This window comes from Pseudopodoces humilis, chromosome 9 (genome assembly GCF_049639895.1).
Source record: "Pseudopodoces humilis isolate 2021_Gansu_Grassland_sample_001 chromosome 9, ASM4963989v1, whole genome shotgun sequence".
In the NCBI taxonomy this organism is placed as follows: domain Eukaryota; kingdom Metazoa; phylum Chordata; class Aves; order Passeriformes; family Paridae; genus Pseudopodoces; species Pseudopodoces humilis.
In genome coordinates this window covers 9,502,911-9,519,552 of record NC_142208.1, presented here as the reverse complement: position 1 = coordinate 9,519,552, position 16,642 = coordinate 9,502,911, and the positions used below count along the sequence as shown (strand labels likewise).

General features: G+C 38.6%; 1 protein-coding gene across 1 annotated transcript in view; it reads right to left on the bottom strand.

The window, feature by feature from the left end:
- Positions 1-16,642, bottom strand: part of BMPR1A (bone morphogenetic protein receptor type 1A) — a 74,601-nt gene that overhangs the window by 25,396 nt on the left and 32,563 nt on the right. Inside the window, exon 2 of the mRNA XM_014250478.2 lies at positions 10,745-10,866. The gene's annotated coding sequence lies outside the window, so the exon portion shown is untranslated. The remainder of the gene's footprint in view (positions 1-10,744; positions 10,867-16,642) is intronic.

Here is a 16,642-nt window from a genome sequence, read left to right as displayed (position 1 = left end):
GTTGTTAGCTTCAGTTTATCCAAAGTCAAACAGTAAATTTAACCAAGCCTGTAACAAGAAGAAAGTTTGAGATTGTGTATTGTGTAATTCTGTCAAATACTTGTACAAACCTACTTTTCAAATGTGTTTTGATTATTCTATTGCAAGGCATGCTTACACTAATTGTAGAAAAGTGTCACAATGAAACACTGTGACAGTGTTTCATTGAACTGTCTACCTACTACCTACGCTTGAGTGCTGTCAAATATGTTAAATTAAATGAACAAGGTAAATCCACCCCCAAAATCTGTCAAGAAATCCTACAGGTGATGGAGAAGACTGCTGGCTACACAGCCATCAACAAAAACAACTTCACATAAGGCCCTATTTGTTTGGGCACTAATCTGTTCAAGCTCACAGAAATAATTCCCCTGAACTTTGGCTTGTGTAAGAATTATTTCAAACTATTCCTGATTGCATAAATTTAAAAGCCAAGAGACTGTAAATTATACAAAAGTCTTTTCTCCCTCTATAAACTGAAATGAAATCTGAAATCCTAAATGAAGCACATTTGTATGCATTATATACTTCTCAAAAGACTGAAAAAATAAATCTTAGTTCTCTCTGTAATACATATAGAACCATGTGTTTAGAACATGCACTGCAACACATTTATTCATTCAAAAAACACAAGACCCTAGGAACAGGTTTTCTGCAGCAGGGGAGCTCAAAGTCTTCGAAAAGGACTTGTTATTTCTGATCAGTGGGAAAAGCCACCAACTCACCTTGGACAGTCAAACAGACATCTCCTGAAAGGAAGATTTCCCACTGCTGGCAAATATCAAACGTGTACATCACGGCAAAATTTAGAAGCCAAAGTACTAAATTATGATATAGCTGTTTCATAAACAAAGTTGTTAACTGTGAAGAAATTAAAGCCTAGCTGCTTTCTACCATGCCCAGCAAAATTAGGTAATTGGGGACGCCACTCACTGGACTCCTGAATGCCCATCTTACTGTTACTATGGCATTACAATTAACTAACTGCTACAAAGTTTCTTCAATTAAATTAACTGCAATGACATTCAGCAAAATTGTTTTCTCACTGCAATAAGGTATTCAGACATATCCTAATGTGTTACAAACGTGACAATTCTCTTAACATATTTGGAGAAAATTTCACTACACAATTTTTATTCACCTTCACCCATTTCCCTCTTTTCTCAACTTCTTCACTTTGGTGATTAGCTGGCTTAGAGTTTCTGCCCTTAAGACAATTAGGAAATGGACACCCATGCTCTTTCCACAATAAATGACATCAACTTCTGCTATTCTACCCAGAAGCTATCCTTCTCATATGTTTTTATAATCTATTTATAATTTTTGCTAGTTCCTTACTGTCATACCAGTCAATGTGACCAAGACGAAAAGTCTCCACATGTAATGCATTCCATCTCTAAATTTAATGACTCCAAATGGGGAATCATAACTTAAACCTTTTATATCTCATTCATAATAAACTTACTTTTGTTCACCAAACATAAGCAGTAAGGGGAAACAATCATCAAAACTGTTAGAAATTTTACACATCACTATTAAAAATATAAGTCACACTATACTGCCTATGAGGCATCACACATTTTGGCTCTGAGTTTCAATAATTTGACACAAATAATATACTTGGGGTGAGGAAAGGATAAAGATGGGCCTCAATCCTGAGTTTCCTCATATTTTTAGAAGTGGAAAAAGGACCTAAAATAAGTGCGCCAATGCCTTCAAAATTACAAACACTTTCACAGAAAGAGTTTCTAATGTGCAACATCCCTTTCAGTGCTATGAAGACTAATGAACGTTTTCATAACCTTACAGTATTTTTTTCATCATTTAAGGGCAGTTATTCATTAATCTACAATAAAAAAAAATCCCTAGATCAATAAACAGAAAGGGTAAGCATTTCTTTTACTTAGCTCCCATGATCTTGGCATGCTTCTGCTAGACCTACAACCTCTGCCCAACCTAGAAGAAGAAATTCACACTTCTTTATGTCTCCAAAGTGAAGGTGATTATGCAAATTATGGAACTTGCGAGGAGGAGTTCGGCAGAAACTGTGTTTTTGTCTGGTGCTTCAAGAGCACATTTTTAATTTCATGATGCCTAAGGAAAACAGCCTGTATTTTTGGTCACTGACTTCAATCAGTAAGAAAGCGTGCTGGACAAATCGCTGCTTTTCCCCTGTGTCAGTGCCATCGGTGTGTCCCAGAAAAGGAGCGAGGGGCAGGAACCAGGTATACCTCCGTGCCATCCTCAGGCCAGCCCGCAGCTCCGGCTCCCGGCGGCTTCCCAGCCCGAGCGCTTCGCCCACAGGAGGGAGGTGTAAGCTCGTTTCCCACCAAGGGCACGTTGCTAAAGCCTACCTCTCCCGCACAACGTTCAGAAAATGCGGCTGCTATTTAAAAGACACATCACTTGAATTTCAGTTTTTGGTACAAAGGAGAAAACAGCAGCAACAAAGCTGAGACAACTCAACACGGGGTTTGGGGGTTAGCTTTTTCTAACACGAAAAAAAAACACCAAGACTATAAACTACTTCTCTCCCCTCTTGCCCTCGCCTCTTCCAGCCTTAACTCTTGTTTTCTAGGTAGTAAGATTTTTCCAAGTGTGCTGGCCAGCCGCCAGCTCCATAAAGCGAGCGGGAGGCGCTCCCCCCGCGGCCCCTCCCGGCAGCCCAAGGCGCCCGGCCTGACATGCTTTTCAAGGCGTGCTAGACTGCAGCGCAGACTTTCTGGCTCCACTTCCATTGTTTGCACGGCTGCTTTGCTCCTTATCCAGAGCCTGGATTAGCATAAGAATACTGTCTTCCCCCTCTGCAAGCCAGCTCCCCTCTAGAAGACCTCCACCCCTTAAGAATAAACTTAGGGTTGGGTTTCTTTTTTTGGGGGGGTTTACTCTTTAAATCGCCTTTTCCTATTCAGGACTTGTAGAAACCAACAAAATAAATAAAACGCTAAACAAGCGAGACCGACAAGGCTCAGAAAGGCCCGATTGCATAGATTAGTAATTACCAAGGTCAAAAGAGTCAACCTGATAATGCACGGAGCCCTCACTCCTCACACTCACATTGTGGACAGAAAGTTATTAATGGATATGCTTTCCATACAGAGCTGGAAATAAAAAAAAAATTCGGAAGGAGTAGCAGAAAGGGGCGTTTAAATCCCCCTTCCTTTTAATTTACACCTGGAAGACGGAGTTTCAAATTACTGAGAATAGACAGAAAACATTTCTTATGAAGACAACCCTCAGCCAAAAATACAAACAAACCCCTCCAAACTGCAATTGGTGATGTCTTACACAGGGGAATCTGCCTGCTTACGCATCTGCAAACCCTTTTCCACTGGTATGTGACAAAGGGACTATGATGTCCCTTTTAGAGCAAGTGACATGTGATCTAGTATTAAAAAAGGCCGACAGAAGAGCATTTCACAAGAGGCAAACTGCTTGCCCTCACAACGCTTCAAACTCTGAACATGGATATATTTTTTTGTTCTGCTACTCAAAAGGTAACAGCTGTCCATTCATATGTTATTTCATGAACGAGATAAAAACACAATTGTAAATATTACTTCATAAGCAAGCAACATAATTTTTAAATCATCAAATTCAGCACTCCCCACTGCAATGGGTGAGAGATGAGCTTTCTTTGACAGTATTGCTCGACACATACAAACAGCAGAGACAAGACTGGCAAGTTCAACATCATGAAGATTTGCTAATACAAAATGCTGCTTAGCAAGGTAAGCCTTAATCCTCATTTTCTTCACCTGCTTGCCATGCCCATGGAGGCACTGTATTCTGCTGAGAGGAGAAACTCCCTGTCTAGCTGTTCTCACAAATCATTGTAAATAATACACAGATATCCTCAAAGGAGTGGTCTCCATCAGACTTCCAAAGAGGCATTTTGATAGCTGGATGGGACAAATAAGTGAAATTTTAAGGGCTGCTCCTTTATGCTGCTCTAAATGACTGCTGTGGCAGGGGGAAGCAATTTTTAAAGTCTTCTTACTACAGAAACAAAATTTTAGATAAATGTAATTTGCAAATTACACTTACCTATTAAGATTGTTCTTTGTGTTAGTTATATTACCCTTATAACTTAAAATTGCAACCTTTCTTATTCTTTTGAATTTTAATGAACAGTTGACTAACTTTTATCATCTGTGAGCCTTCACTCTAGAAACTTATGTTGGGGATATTTTTATGAGATTACAAACTCCAGGCACAGAGCATGAGGTTACTACCTTCACAGCAACGGCAAAAGAAGTGAGCAAGTATTATCGGTGGCAAGTTTAGAATAGCCTAAACTAGAATCATTCAGTATCTTACATAGAACCTGCAAAGTGTTCAAATATTCTCAGTATCAGACTGATAAATGCTTATGTGTAAAGCATGACACGCTCACCTACAGAGTTACCTCACAGATAGTGGATATACTAAACTGCATTGCTATATTAAGAAAGTGCTTACACAGGACAAATAATGTAAGATTAATTATATGCTGCATTCAGCATCTATTTTCATCTGCAACATTTAATTTCAACATGACATATATAAGAAAGTATTATTGCTCTGGGAAAAATTTCCAGGACTCAAAATGTATGTGTCTGAGCACTATCTTACCCTGTTAGTGTTCTGCAAGTCTTACTGAGATAAAAACAGATTTTAATGCAAACTTCAGTTAAACTCTAAGTGCACTGTAGATCTGGCTTGGTTAAATAACTACAGAAACAACATGGCATGCACATGCACACAAATACTCCTCTTAAGTTTGAACAATGTACTTTCATCCAATATAGCTTCAAAGACATTTCCAAACCCAAACACAGTAATCTTTCAATAGGTAGACAAAAACAGTTCAAAGGTAATGTTTACTTCAACAGTTATAATCCTCTACTTCCCTGCACTGAAGTGCTAAAGTAATAATGTTAATTTTTTTTTTTCCCCACAAAATTCAAATGCAAACAAGAGCTTTCTGGTCATGAGATTGAGATTAAAAATCTCCCATTTGTAATTAACCAACTACACCAGTTCTTTTCTCAGTGCAAAAAAGGTTCTTTTAAACACACTATGAAACATTTTTCAACAACTGTTGCACAGTAGAACTCAGGACGGCAGGACATCAACATATAGGGTAGAAGCTTGGTTTTAGATTAGGTGAAGTTCACATTCAACTTATAAAATCTGTAAGTTTTTTTTCATTCAATCTTTGTTTTTCTCTCCATATTGTAAGAAAGCAACTGGACTAAGACCTAAAGAAACTAAAAAGGTAGAGATTATATTATATACTCCTATGAATTTCACTTGGTTTCCTACTTTTCTCTTTGACTATCATGGTGGTTTAAACTGCCCCTACTCAGTATTACAGGGGTGACTTGGACACTATTTTTTATTGTAAACATTTTGCCCACTCTCTCATCATCTTTAAATTTGCAGGTATATCCTCTGATGTCTCAGAAGTTCCTTAAGCTAATAATCTTAAAAGTAAGACCATGTTCTTCCTAAGTCACCTCTGCATTAACTCTGGCAATTCAATTATTCCCCAGTCATTCAAAATCACATTCTTAAAACTGTCTCATTCTGCCTTTTTTATATTACTTCTGTCAAGGCTGTTATTCCATGTAGGGGTGATTTATTCCTTCCACATCTTCACTATCAAAACCTTCTTTCTTTCAGGATTCTTTAGCTTACATGAATCACCTCTAATAGGATGGTATTAAGGCTGATTCAAATTAAATCTGTGAAGGAAAAATTGAGGTTACAGGAAAACCACAGATTCCATACCGGGAAGCAATTTTTGTTGCTGGTTGAAGAGAATACTGAATTATTTTTGGCAGAGAGAAAGGGGACAAAAACCGCCATCATTATTGGACCTTCTCTATCAAGCACTACATAGTATCTTGTAATCCTCTACCACATCCTAGGTATTTTTCCATTTCCCTTTTCTCTTTTGAGATTTTTCACACATTTGAGATAAGAATCATACTGAAACCAAACCATCTGATGAAAGACTGCAGTAATTTATTTGGCCTGTTTGACCAGGTTTTGGTAGTGGGGGGCTAAAGGGGTGGCTTCTGTGAGAAGCTGCCAGAAACTTGTCCAGTCAATGCCAGCTGTCTCCAGGATGGACCCACTCCTGACCAAGGCCAAAGCCATCAGGAATGATAATAATGCCTCTGAGATAACATATTCAAGAATGAAAAAAAGTTACTGCACAGATGTTCCTGTGGCCAGAGAAGAGAGGAGTGAGAATATGCAACAGAAACAACCCTGCAGACACCAAGGTCAGTGCAGGAGGAGGGGCAGCAGGTGCCCCAGGCACCAGAGCAGATTCCCCTGCAACCCTTGGTAGGGCCATGGTGAGGCAGCTGTGCCCCTGCAGCCCACCAAGGACCACGGGGAAGCAGAGATCCACCTGCAGCCCATGGAGGAGCCCATGCCAGAGCAGGTGGATGCCTGAGAGGAGTCTGTGAGCCCATGGGAAACCTGTGCTGGAGAGGGTCCTGGCAGGGACATGCACACTGCAAGTTTCCTGGTAGGACTTGTGACCCTGTGGCAGACTCCCATCAGACCAGGCTGTGCCTGAAGGATGCGCCCCAGGGAAGAGAGACCCATGCTGTAGCAGTTTGTGGAGCAGGGAAAGAACTTTCCTCCCTAAGCAGCAGCAGCAGGAATGTGTGATGAACTCACCAGGAGCCCCACTCCCCATTTCCCTTCACTGCTGGAGAGCAGAGGTAGGGCCCAGAAAGGAGGGAGGAGTAGAAGAAGATATTTTTAAGATTTCTACTTCTTGTCCTGCTCTGATTTTGTTAGTAAGACATTCAATTAATATCCTCAAATTCACTCTGTTTTGCCTGTGATGGTAACCAGTGAGTGACCTCTCCTGATCTCCTGACCTCTAACCCATGGAGAGGGGAGTGGCTTTGGTGGGTGCAAATTTTAAAGACCAATAAAGCTTCCTCTTCCCCATTAAAAAAGTCTTATTAATCCAGAGATTGGTGGTACCACCAAACATGAAATTTACTGAGGGGAGGGGGGGAAACCAAGTAGATTGCAAGAGGACATCTGCAAATTCCAAAACAACTCAAAGTGCATGGAACTTCCAAGACACCTGTATAAATATCTCTCTTCTCATACACTGCCATCTCAAAGACTTCAGGGACTCTCCTCTGCACAGGCAGACCCCTTATCACTTCTCTTTCATCCCACAGAAAGCCTGGGACTGAACTGTTTCTGTAAAAAAATTTCATATGCTTTACCTGCCAACTGAAACAAATAATTGTTTTTAAACACCAGCAACTTGAATGAGCATGTTTGAACGAGAACAGGAATTTCAGATCTTAGAACAACAAAATGTGTTTTGAAGCATGGTGAAGTGTAGCCATCTGGGAACCCCTCTACACTGTGGAAATCCTCCTAACAGATGTGACTACTGACCCCTCTACCATTACTCTAAACAGATTCAGATTTTTACTTAAGATATCCTGAAATTCCTTTACTGTCCTGTAAACTCAAAACATACATATTTTAAGGACATGATAAAAATATAATTTCTTTACATGGACTTAGCTATGGCACACAAGTAATTTTTTTAAAGGATGGTACATATACCTGGTTTAGAAATAAGAAAATTAGGACATTTCTATCACAGTGCCTTTATAAATATTAAGGATTTTATAAAAAGACTCTTATCTAAAGTGGTCTTAGATTTTAGTAAGCTAACAAGTAGCTGCTTATTATTTTAATATTTAGTATTTTTGAATACATTTGAAGTCGATCCCTAATTAAATTCTGCATCAACTGCAACACTTCACTTAGAAACACTTCACCTAACATTTCATGAAACTTACAGTACCTTCACAACCTTGGAACCTCTGGAGAAGCACATTTTTGACTTTTTAACCTAGTTTAAAGGAACTTACTCCATAACTGACTACTTAGAACTACTTCAAAATAGTACCATCAAAAAGAAACATGTATCTGCTTTGTTTTGGCTCAAGGGAAATAAAAAGAAAGAAAACAATTCTTGCAAGCAAAATTAATCCCTGTATTAATGTTTGGTTGAAACACACATTTTGCCATTCCTCATCTAAACATTTAATAGAAAATAAGCAGAAAAAGGCAATTTAGTACGTTTCTAATTACATACCTGTGTTACAATAATCTGGTTGCAAAATACATTCCTATCAATACAAATATCTTCAGACTATACTGCAAATGCATTCCTTTGTATGCTTTTCTCATTGTAAGATCTTAAATTGTTCTCTATTCTACCCCATAAAATTCCCATCCTCAGATACAGGAATAATATTCAAAATTTAGCTTCCTTTTACTATATAGGAACTTGTCTAGATTTCTTTGAAATCTGCTGCCCATGACACTTTCAACAGGAGCTCCTGAGCCAATCAGAGCCAACATTAAAATGGAGGCATTCTCAGCAGCTTAATCTGACCTTGCTGAGCCTGACAGTCTTGACCTAGCAGTAGGAATGCTCTTGTTTTGTGTGGTCTGAGATCAAGATAGTGAGACTACTGGAACAAGCTGGGATAAGCCAGGGGCTACGGGAGTAAGGAAAGTCCTGTTAAGAGGACACTGCAGAACAGAGCAGCTCCTGAGTGGATCCACTGGCACTTCCTGTTTTGATCAACTGATTCACAAGATGACATGGATGTCTGGTTCCGCCACTCCTGGAAAATGCTTTGAGCACACTGACCTGTATTTCCCATTTGTGGTTTGAGCCTCGAGTGGCTCACCCTGTTTGTTATGGAATTAACTCCTAGCAAATAGTTTGCCACCAAGGAAATTCAATGGCAGCTAACCCAACCTTACAAAAGAATTGTTTCTTAACAGAACAGAGGGGATCTTAGGCAATCTTGATGATTAATAAGAAAATCATTGCAGGAACACCATCTCATCACTGACAACCTTCATTCTGACACACCTGGTATGTGTTTCTGGCTACTGAATGAATGAGCTGCATCACATAAAAGATGTTCCTACCACTACTGGTTTGGAGGACACAGGAAGATGACAGCTATGGACAGTAAAAAAAGTAGGAAGTTATTCCTAAACTGTCAACAAAAGTTATTGGTTCAGCAGTTGTACTTTAGAGGTCTTTAACATCCTTCAAACTCATGCCTTGCTGTAGGCAAATCAAACTATGGGAGTATTTGACATTTTAATGGGTGGCGCTGGGAAGTCATCCAAGTCCAGTTTTCAACATCTCAAAGAAAATAATCATACAACCAATATCTTTCTATTAAATAAAGAGACAACACTATATGGGACACGAGTTGCAGAAGGGAATTGAGTACACATAACCCTACTGATTACGTGTAATATACTAATCAATTTCTCCAGCTGCACTGGAGATGCACAAATTCACAGGTATAATTAAAAGAGACCTATTTACCATATTAAGTAAGAGGTAAGAAAATTTTACACTGTCTCACAAAATAAAGTAGAATTAGCAAAAGTACAATGAAGGGTTGTATTACAGGTATTCCATATTAAAGAAAGATAAAATAAACTATTTTGGGAACTTCAGACATTTGATACTATTCACTAAACCCTAAAATGGAAGAGGCAACCAAAGAAATTTAATCCAAATTTCTCTCTGTAAACTAACAAATAAACTGTCAGGCAGCAGTTTAGATGCAAACAAAAGACACCTTTTCTATATAACCAATATTTAAAACTTAAACACTCACTTTCACTGTTTTTTGCAGGTGTCCAAACTTAAAAATGGGCTCAAAGACATACCTGAAAGCAGGACAGGCAATGAAATACAATACTGCTGATCACTCACTCAGGAAGGACATAAAATGTGCTGGGCAATATCCCCTGCTCACATCTGGCATTTATAGTATTTCCCTATTTTGGCATTCATGATCCAATTTTTTCTTTTGTCTTTGTCCCTTTGCTATTGAAATTCAGGTATAAAAGGTATGACAACAAGAGGCAGTACATCAGAGGAGGAATAATTAGCACAAGGACCTGCTTTTATTTGGTTCTAATTCCCCTCTTCTTGCCATTTTTGTGCTTGACTTAGAAGCCCATAATCCCTAGTAAAAAGAGAACCAACTGTGTGAAGATAGAGAATTTTTTTGGTGGAGTGGTGTTGCCATTTTATTTTTTGCCAGATCAGATATTAACATACAAGGAAAGCAAAAAAACAACCTCCATCCCTCAACTGCTTCTAATACTAGTCATCTTTAAAAAGACAGTGGACTAGAAGGCAGAAAAAGTAACTTGTGAAGGTGATTGGGGGTGTGTGCTTTATGTTTCCCTTTTTAAAACAGTATTGTGTCCAGAGTTTTCAACCCAACTAGTTATGCTCATGCCCTACCACTTGATGCTGTATAAAGCTTTTACCTGGTCATATCAGTAAACAGACTAAAATAATAATCAACTATAGCATCAGTAGTATATATGACAAAGCAGATTCTACCAAATAAAATTTGCCTGATACCATAACTCTTTTCCCATGTGCCTTTGTACAACAGATGTCTGAAGTTGATGCCGATTTGTCTTTTTTCGTAACTGAGACATGGACAGATATTAGATCAAACAGCTGTTTTAATATGGTATTAAAGACTGTCACTAGCATAAAAAAAGGTGGCTCTGAAATTTTTTGTAAGATATGGTGGCTGTTTACCATATGCTTTTTATCCCTGAAATACTCAAAATAAAATTTTGCATGCATTAACCTTACCTCTGAATTAGGAAACTGAATAAAACTGTGCTGCACTTCAAGCTTCCTCCAGACTGTTTTCATCTGTACTTCCACTTCATTAGTTCAAAGGTGGTATTATGGAAATGCATATTTCTATTGATCTGCAAAACACAAAGAGGATTTGATTAAAGAGATAGCTGAAGAAACCATGTTGACGGTTTATGGTCTAGAATGTGAACTGTACATTGCAGATACTTGTATCTGGAATTAGAGAAACCATCTTTTATGATGAGCTGCTCCCAGCTAGAGAGAAACTTCCTAGGAATTGTGCATATCCAATAGCTGCACAGTTGCAGCATATCTGTAAAACACTGACACAAAAAATGCATTTATTGTTATCAGTAATTGCTCACATTAAAAATGAACCAACCAAAACATTTATATCCTTTAATTTAAACACATTTATCTTAGATGAATGGTGATGTCAAGGACAAAGGGTGTTAAAAATCTCTGTAGAGAGTCTTCCTATGAAAATAAGTCTTTCTCATCTCTCCTCATAACCCTTGGATTCTCCTGGCCAGCCAGATTTGCAAGCCTCCAGACACCATGTTTCTAATTTCTTTTTTTCCTTTTAAAAAATTCAGCAGACTAGAGATTCACAGAATCAACTAGGTTGGAAAATACCTTTGAGATCATCAAGTCCAACCCATGACCTAACACCACTCTGTCAACTAGACCATGGCACTGAGTGACAGACACATCCAGTCTCTTCTTAAACACCTCCAGGCACAGTGACTCCACCTCTATGGGCAGCGCATTCCAGTGCCCAATCACTCTTCTGTGAAGACCTTCTTCCTCAAGTCCAAAGAAGGGACACACTGTTGGTGACACCAATGGAAAAAGCAAGCCATGCATAATTCAATCTTCATTATAAACACCAGAGAATAGGTAAGACTGCAGCTCCACACCAAAAATCCACTGGGGTCACACTATAATTTGAAGTACACCAGAAACTGCAATATACCGCAAAATAACCAATAGTTTCTTTGTAGCTGTACACAGGCATGGTAACTCCTGGGAACTGAAAAGCAAGCCAAGAATTTGGACAAAGGTATTGGCAGTCGGGTGGGTTCGATTTTTGGTTTGTGTTTTTGAATTGCTGTATATCCCAGCATCAAGGCAAGTCTGGCACAGGCTCTTACCCAGTTCTCTTAAGGATTGTGAGCAAGCCTCACTTGTGTTAAGTGCCAACATTTTCAGATGCACTGTTGGTAGCTAAAATGGGCTTATCAGCTTTGTTAGTTTTATTCCACAGTGAGCAGATGCCACCTATTGCAAACTTTTCTCATTTTATCAGTGTCACAATTTCTGAATGTTTCTCTCATCTGATGCTTTTACGAAGATCCTACAAGAATCTTACTATTTAGAAATTCCAGTCCTATCATAAGTGATCATAACCTTGAAAATCACACGAAGGCTTAAACACCACCATTCCAGCTTATGGTTATGTTAAATAACATACAACCATCATACAGTGTAGAGATGTAATGACTTTTGAATACCAAGGCAAACAGGAGGGATGCAAACAGAAAACATGTGCATGATTTCAGCAGAGAGTTCAAGCATCTGCTCTCCTCTTTTCCTTCCGAAGGAACATAAAGACCTTTACCATTACAAGAAGGTCAGAATACTTCTGTCTCCACATCCATTTATAAGCACCGCTCCTCACACACTGAGGTTTAATAGTCTTGGTAATAAATAATAAATTTGTGCTAAATGGTAACCCAAAACCATCCAGAATATCAGATAGCACCAATTCTTAAAGACAGCTGTCTCCTCTGAGCAGACAAGCTGACACTTGACTTATTTCTTCCATGGTAAAACTGAAAAAACATTCTAGCCATGCAATAGTGTTTGTACAGATTGGTTTTGCTTTTTTAAGTAAAGGATCTGTAAAATATATTCATCTCTTCTCCTCTCTCTAACCAAAGACCTCAAGTTCATCTTCTGGTAGACTCCAAAAGAACAACAGAAAAAAACTTAGTGTGCATTCTGTTTTTACAACACCTCCAATCTTCCTGTGTCTAGTATTTGATTTATATGAAGTCCACTTTGTATTATTTAAAGAGTTTGCTTTACAAGAGTAAAGACATTTCTGAACAACACAGCTCAGGGTTCTTTTGCTTTGTTTTTAAAACCATGTCCTCCTTATATTTTTCCAAACTCTCAAACTGAAGAAGTAGCTGTTCAATTCTGTAAGCATTCACTGCCTTTCCTCATTCCAACCCCAGGAATAGATATCCAAGCTCTCTTACTAAACAACTTTATTTTGGTGAACTTCCTGATCTGCATGACTCTAGGTATGTCTATATTAGCATTTAATTCAAATCAGGACTGCACTTTTGAAGTCCATCTCCCAAACAACCCTATTTTGCTTTGCTTTACATTGCAAAGCAGTCATCAAGTACATGAACTAGATTTCTTTTGAATAAAATTAGATCACAGAATGAGCTTCAGGTGTACATAGTACACGCTCCAACCTCCAAGAGGAATTCAGCCACAGAATCAGACCAGGACCAGCTTGAAATAAAACTCTCACCACCTGTATAGCACAGATGCCAGGTTCTCAGCACCTGAAAGATCTGATCTTGTTACACCACACTGCTTGGTAGTGTGGACACAGACTCTTTTATGACTTACTGAATTTTTGTGTCAGTTCCAGAGTCATCTCTCCCCTTTTTAAAAGGAAAACTAAAAAACCTCTCTCAGAGATAGGACGGAAATTAATGATAATTATTAAATTATGGGAGTGACCTCCCTGTGTTACTATTTCTTCCACTTCTTCATCAGCATGTGAAATGCTACTTGAGAACATACTCAATTTTATAAAAATCAATTTACTAAAATATTTATTTTTATATACTTATCCAAACTGCTTAATTATTAATATACAAGTTTTTCAAAATGTTTATTTATACTATTCTTGATGGCATCTTTCAGAGAAGTACTATCAAGTACAAAATAAAACAAATCAATAAATTATTTGCATAACTATACCTTCACTTTATTAGAATTTGCTAAACTACAGCAATTATAAGAGACACAACTTCAAAAGTACATTGCCTCACAGTCCTTGTCACTAGTTACATATTAAATATAGCTTTACCTACAAATTGTTCTTAGTACCAAGATTAAATTTGAGATTGTCATATACTATCAACTGAAAAATACCAGGACTCAACAGGGGAAAAGAAGAATCTGAATTACATGAACACACTAGCTACTAGATAACCCAGAAAACTGTGTATTTTCTGCCACTGGAAGGCCGCAGGGAACAGTCAGAGTATCTAAATTGAGTAGATTTTAACCTCAGTCAGGAGTGGGGGTGGTTCTCCTGCTAGCAGAGAGTGCAGGAAGCAGTAGCTATGAGCAGGACAGACAGACCGCAGGGACTCACAGTGGCAAAGTTCAAGTCAGTCTGACTTGCCTGGAGGAGCAAACTTACTCAGCTTGTGGATTCCTTTTTCCTGTCTCACCACTTATCTCCAGTTACCGCTTCCCTTCTCAGTAGTTCCAGTTTCTTCAGTTCCAAGGCCACATCCAACTCATTCCCTCACCTGTCTCGTCTCTCGATGCCAAAACCTTTCCTGGCACTTCTCCTGCACTCTGTTCATTCCCACTTTGCTCCAACTGCCTCACCAGTTTTCAGGTGAATTACTTTATTCATCTTAAACTATCTTTCTTCCTGAAGAAGCCTGCTACTTGTTAAATACCGTGTGTATTTAAGGAACAGAAGTTTGTAAAGTAACTTAAAGCAACATAAGCGTTAAACTTAGTACAAAGTGCAATTAAGTACATGATCATACAGGGACTTGTGGGTACAGACAGGGTAGATACCTGACCAATCACTCCAACTTCCAGTTATTTCTTTCTTGCTCTTTCACTTCCTCCAGCCATCCATAGAGCACTTCTGCAGGGTGGCCATTCAGGTAAGCATAGCTTTATTTCAATTTATGAAACAGGACTTGTTTTGGAGTTTCTGTAAATTCAGATCATGGCACAGACATAAGCTTGGGTGAGATCAGACTCACAGTTATATCAGAAAAAAAAGGCAGAATCATTCAGCATCTGAGACTTGGGTAGAAGCAAAGGGGAATAGGAGAAAAGAGTGTAGTGCTTGTAACACGTCTCTGAGTGCAGAGTTCATGGCCAGCTGACAGCTCTGGTAACCAGAGATGGGAGAGGTTTCAGAAGCAGAATTATTCCTTTTCAGGTAAACTATAGTCCTAGACAACAGGCTTTTTGTTAGAAATCTATGCACAATGAAAATACACTGCAGACCCATATGGCAGACTGGAAGATGCTTCAGTTAACAATCTCATGACTGCCACTAGAAAATACAGCCAGAATTGCTGTAATCTATTGCTTTTATGGGACTACTACAGCTCCGAAATATGAGTTGAATTGTAAAGGGAAAGAAGCCATACCACACTTCTAAATTTTACTCCACAGTTCATGTCCAGATAGGAATTTATTAAGGAAACCTTTTTCAACAAGTTTACATACAAGTTAAACCCCCACAGCATGCCGGGAAAAGCAAACATCATACTGTATGGCAAATCTGGGGCTTGCTGGTTTTGTCTGTCAAACAGTGAAGAAGTTTAAGCAAGAGCATCTCATTCAACAAACAGCCCTTCCAAATACAATGAGACCAATTTATGGAACAAAATAAACTGGCTGAACACTTTCCAGTCCCTGAACACCAGGTCTTCCAGGTAGCAAGAGGGAAAGTAAGAGCCTGAGACATGGTTCAAGCACCTTTATTTGTTCTTTGAGGCAAGGTAGTTAAAAATTGTTCAAAATCATGTAAGTAAAAATATACATCCATGAAAGCTAATTTTTAAAATTACTTTTATACCTACCTTTTAATTAACAATCATTAAGTTATTCTTGCAAGGTATTAAAAATGCAAGGAATTATACAACATTCAAGCATTTTATGTTTTACAGTTCTTCACATCGGTATTACAGTAGCTTGGCCTTCCTATTTATCTAGTCAAAACACTCAAATTAGTTCAGGATACCACTGACCTTTCCAGCACTTCCAGGTTGTTCTTGGAAAGCCTATATTTTGTTGTTTTTATTGATCACTCCATGGATCTTTGACAGCAAAATGCATTCTTAATAATTTGTGAGAACTATAGAAATACTACCATGAAGCAATTTGAAGGAAACAAGATATCACACAGAACAGAAATAATACATATTGAAACATCAACTGGGCCATTACAGCACTAATCAAACCTGGCTGGTTGATTGCGTAGGCAGGTGGAGTAATGAATGAGTGCTGCTGCCACTAATAGAATCAACTCTGACCTTCCACTTCCAGTCTGACAGAAAATATAGGACAAATCTGGATAATTCAAAAAACACCTACATATGTTTTTCTTTAACTCAGGTCACTCTCTATTTTGAGGGAGAATAAGTTCTCCACAAGAGCTATACAACTTTATCCTTCCTGACTGTTCTTTATTTCATGAACATGACTAGCTGGAAGTTACATCAATGGACCAAGCCTGGCACAGCAAAAATATTTTTCTGCAGAACAGATAGCTCCTCCTGTCTACTCAAGTGGTATCAGAAGATTCCTTACATCATTTGTCCCCTTTTCATAGAAGGGGAGAATCTGTGCCCTAGAACAGTCCAAGCTTTTCCTTCTGAGGCCTTACAACCATGCAAGCACAAACAGACACCCTGAACAGGTAGCATCCGAAGGACCAACCCACCATTTAGCAGCTAAGCAAGCACTCTCCCTGCCCTTGTTACACATTTTTGTTTTCATCATCTTCAGTGAATTCTGTGATACAAGACAAAATGGTCTACATGATCAAGCTCCTGAAATATCATTGCCCCTGGGCATATCTAGAAGTATGAGAGC